Here is a 5,258-nt window from a genome sequence, read left to right on the forward strand (position 1 = left end):
GCTGCTCCCGCCCGCCATCGCAGCGGGGGGGGCGCGCCGGGAGCGGCGGGGGGGGGGGGGGGGGGGGGGGGGGGGGGCGTGGAAGGGTGAGGGGGTGGAGCACTGTGGCCCCAGGTGTCCAAGTGAGGATCATGTATACCCAACAGTTAATGTGGTGGCTGAGGAGAGAGCAGCCATCTTGGTGGGCAATGGTAGATGTAACTGTGTGAGTACTCACAAGCTTGCCTGGCTTGCACTGGTTCCAGCTGTTCTGCACACGGCTTGACAGCTACCAGCATGGTGGAGTATGAAGATGGGCCAGCTTGGTGGGCAGCCTAGGAGGAAGTACCAGCTTACCAAATTATGTGGTATTGTGGCTCAAATAGAAGCACAGTGAGAGCTTGAAGGAGTGCAGGGTAGCTATAGCCTTCAGTGTGTCCCCCCAGATGCTGATCGGTCAAAAGAAGAAAGGTACAGGCAGATGAGGGGCCATCACTTGGCCACTGATGGGCTGAAACTCCCCTTGCTCCAGATGCAGGGAGAGGCCAGCAGAGGGACAGACTATAAAGTTAAAAAAGGTCCCAGCCTCCCCCTGAGGAACAGATCCTCAAATGACCTTAAGTGTAAAAATGAATTGATTTGGGGCTGGAGAGATGGCTCAGCAGTTAAGAGCACTGACTGCTCTTGCAGAGGACCCGGGTTCAATTCCCAACACCCACATGGCGGCCTCGAACCGTCCTTAACTCCAGTTCCAGGGGAATCCGAAGCCCTCTTCTGACCTCTATGGCATTGCAAAACACAGGTGCACTTATATACATGTAACATGCAAGCTCATACACATAAAATAAAAATAATTCTTTAAAAAAATAAAAAAATTAAAAGAAATTGGTTTATTTGGGCCAACTGTATGGTCTTAAACACCCAAAAGGGCCTCCCTCTGGCAGAAGGCCTGAGAACCCAGGGGGCTGCCTGAGAGCCCCTGGACCCTACCTCCACATGGTAAAGCCTTTGAGAGGGAACTGACACTGATTCTAACCACTCCAACAGCTATCAAAATACGTGAAAGCAAATTCTGAATCCATCACTAGAGTTCAGCCTTGGAAGTCAAAAGAAAAATGAGGAGGAACCCAATAGAGAGGTGCTTTTGGAAGCTCTTGTCAAGAAATTCCAATGGACTCATATGAATATTTGAAAATTGCCCTGTTCTGACTTTTTTCTAGCTCCCTGTCTAGAACTTGTAATGCTGATTACTCTTGCCTTTACTTCTTCACATCTCCTATTCAGGATTCAAGGACTTTCTTTTCCCCTTAGAGATCAGAGTTATGCAATTTGGGAGTCTTGTAGATGGACCCACTGAAGGGGTGCTCCAATTGCCTCACCCCGCGTCCCTGTTCAGCATGGAAGAAGCCAGAGCGGTCTGCATCCCTATGCCCTATTGGCAATTTGGGTAACCTCTTCAGAGGATGGTGTGGTAAGAATAGGAGGTAGGAATTGGCTAGGCAGTTAGGGTAAAAAGACCCCAAAGAAAAGTAGCCAGTTTTTTGGCTGAAAGTTAAAATGTCCTTGGGCATCTTGGCAACCTACTCTGTTTGAAAGCCAAAAATGTCAAAAGTATTTGGGAGCTTGTATCTAATTGTTAAAAGATTTTAGGGTTACCTCTTCGGTGGGGGAATGTTAGAGTAGACAAAAGCCCCATAAAAATAAATAAATGAAAGAAGGAAAAAAAAGAAAAAAAGTGATGGGGCGACTTGGGAGGTGTTGGAGGGGAGGGAGTGGGGATGGATTTGATCAAGACACCTTATATGCATGTATGAAATTCCCAATAAAGTTTTTGTAAAAGTTAAAAAAAAAAAAAAAAAAAAAAAGGTCCCAGCCTCAGTATCGCTGCCCAGACAGATGGTGATGAGGGGCAGGACTGCTCAGTGCACAGTGGATGGCAGCAGGTCCTCTGTTCTCTGGGGCCCATCTGAACTGTGTTGGGTCTCTGGCTGTGATGCCTAAGCTTGTCAACTTGGCTGGATTTAGAATCACCATGGATGGGGCTGGAGAGATGGCCCAGTGGTTAAAAGCACTGGCTGCTCTTGCAAACGACTGGGGTTCAGTTCTCAGCACCCACATGGCAGCTAACAACTGTATGTAACTCCAGTTCTGGATGCTCCAACGCCCTCTGCTGACCTCCACAGGCACTGCATGATAAGAGTGCAGTGACACATATGCAGGTATTCACTCATACACTCATACACATAAAAATTAAAAGTCACCATGGAAACGTGTGTGTGTGTGTGTGTGTTGTGTGTGTTAGGGTATTTCTGGAAAGGGTTAACTGAACAGGGAAGCCCTACGTGAATTTGAGGGGGACACCATCCTTGAGAGTCGAGCTCGGGCCATACCTGTGGGGGACTGTCTGGACCGCATGTGCCGGGGCTCCTGGACTGTAAGAGGTGGAAAGCAGCGAAGCACTGGCTTACATTGCCATTCTCTGCTTCCCAGCTTTGCAGTGTGACTAGTCACCTTGACAGTCCTGCGGCCGTGCCCTCCCGCACGATGGCCTGTGACCTGGAGCTCTGAGCCAAAACGAACACGTCCTCCTTAAGTTTCTTTTGTCAAGTGTTTTGTCACAGCAACAACTGAAGCAACAGTGGGCAGATGGTGCTGAGGTTGAGTGGGACAGTGGAAGCATCCGGGTCTGTGGATCAGGGTGTGGCAGGGCCTATGTTCATCCTAGCTGGGCTGGCGGCCACTGGCCACTGGGCCCACCTTCACCAAAGCTGTCCTTTCTTGTGCTCTCTGCCCACAGCAAGGTCAGTGTTGTATGAGTCATGGCCCAGCCTGGGAGGCTCTGGGACTCTGAGGAGGCTGATGCTGCGACACATATACAGATATATTCTCATACACACATACACATATAAAAAAAAAGTGACCCTCTCATACACATAAAAATTAAAAGTGTCTGTGTGTATGTGTGTGTGTGTGTGTGTGTGGTGTGTGTTAGGGTATTTCTGGAAAGGGTTAACTGAACAGGGAAGCCCTACGTGAATTTGAGGGGGACACCATCCTTGAGAGTCGAGCTCGGGCCATACCTGTGGGGGACTGTCTGGACCGCATGTGCCGGGGATCCTGGACTGTAAGAGGTGGAAAGCAGCTAAGCACTGGCTTACATTGCCATTCTCTGCTTCCCAGCTTTGCAGTGTGACTAGTCACCTTGACAGTCCTGCGGCCGTGCCCTCCCGCACGATGGCCTGTGACCTGGAGCTCTGAGCCAAAACGAACACGTCCTCCTTAAGTTTCTTTTGTCAAGTGTTTTGTCACAGCAACAACTGAAGCAACAGTGGGCAGATGGTGCTGAGGTTGAGTGGGACAGTGGAAGCATCCGGGTCTGTGGATCAGGGTGTGGCAGGGCCTATGTTCATCCTAGCTGGGCTGGCGGCCACTGGCCACTGGGCCCACCTTCACCAAAGCTGTCCTTTCTTGTGCTCTCTGCCCACAGCAAGGTCAGTGTTGTATGAGTCATGGCCCAGCCTGGGAGGCTCTGGGACTCTGAGGAGGCTGATCTACCACTGACCTCTCCCAGCCAGGCCAACCCTCCTAGACATCTGTTGTCCAACTGTGCCGAGCGCACAGTGCCCAAGCCAGGTGTGTGGCTATCAAGGAAGGGCTTCTCGGTGACTTGTGGCTAAGGTACAAGCAGGCCCTCTTTGCTCTGGGCCCCCGTGTTAGGCCCCGAGCAGATCTGTTTTCACAGACCCTGTGGAGGACAAAAGCCTCAGGCCAGGGTGTCCAGAAGGACCCTGCTAGGAATCCGCTTGACTCTCTGAGCCCTGCCACTTCAAATCCCCACTAGGGAGGGAATGGTACCATATGAATGCCTTGTGGCTAAGGTACAAGCAGGCCCTCTGTGCTCTGGGCCCCCGTGTTAGGCCCCGAGCAGATCTGTTTTCGCAGACCCTGTGGAGGACAAAAGCCTCAGGCCAGGGTGTCCAGAAGGACCCTGCTAGGAATCCGCTTGACTCTCTGAGCCCTGCCACTTCAAATCCCCACTAGGGAGGGAATGGTACCATATGAATGGGAAAACCCAGCCTCTTCTCTTGGAGAATGGGGGAAGAGAGGGGTCTCTGGTGCTGACTTCTCCCTGCTCCTAACTCATTCCCTCTCCTGCTATAAGTCCTGCACTCAGGCTCCTGGTCTCTCCTCCAACAGTGGATGTTAGTAGAAATACCTCCCCAGCTATAACAAGTGCTACTGTCTTTTGACATGGGCCACTGTCACCCTGGTCCTGGTCAAGAACACTACTAGATCCTCCCTCTTGTGCCCCTCCGCCAAAGGCAGGAGTTTAGTTCTTGGTCCTGATCTCTCTCGTTAGCTGGCTAGCTCTGGCACCCATGGCTGGTTAGTAAAATGACATCCAGAACTCTGACTTGCCCTCTGGGGGAGGAGGAGGACACGGGGGCCTGTGGCCTGGCCCATCTGGGGAGAGGCATAAGAATAAAGCACCCTGTAGGACTCACCCTGAACTCTGTGAAGAGCAGAGCAGGGCTGTCCTGCACCCACACCCACCAAGCTGAGATCATTCTTGAAAATCCCCTGCAGACAGGGAGAAGGCAGAGGCGGGAGCTGGGTACCCTCGGGGGCTCCTAGAACTTCCCGGCCTCCCAGGTTGCCGCCCCCAGCATGAAGCTCAACAGGCAAGTGGAGACTCTCTGGCCCCTGGGGACAGTGGAAGCCTGGGACCCACAGAGACCCTGCGCCCACTCAGCCTGGGTGGGTGCCAGCAGGCCTGTGTGCTCACACCAGGAGGTTCTCATGGGGTGGCCAGAGGTCCAGGCCCTGAGGGCCCCTCAACCTACAGCCTGGCTGCCCAAACAAGGAGGCACTGTACTAGAGCCACTTTAGGCAGGTTCTGGGCCGAGCAGGCACGTGCTGGGCCGAGGTTCTGGGGGACCTTGGCAGACATGTCCAGGACAGACTAGTTTCCTTCTCTCAGGCAGAGCTGAGGCTCTTGGGGTTCGAAAGGTCACAAAGTCCACCCAGCTCTAGGGCACAGTCTCTGCTGCTTATCTGAGGCTCAGTAGCCTGAAGGACCCCTGGGTCATGGAACAGGGGGCATGCTCACCATCAGACCCAGGTTCATGGTCCAACATCCTCTGTGTCTTTCAGCCCGTCGGGGGCTTAGCTCCCAGAACCACCCAATCGAAGAATTCAGGGACTGGTCCAGACCCAGCAAACTAGAGTCTATGAGCTTCAGATCTTGGAGTCTTCTCCAATGTGGCAAGAATTTTCTT

This window comes from Nannospalax galili, unplaced genomic scaffold (assembly GCF_000622305.1).
Source record: "Nannospalax galili isolate Female #2095 unplaced genomic scaffold, S.galili_v1.0 scaffold459, whole genome shotgun sequence".
Lineage (NCBI taxonomy): Eukaryota > Metazoa > Chordata > Mammalia > Rodentia > Spalacidae > Nannospalax > Nannospalax galili.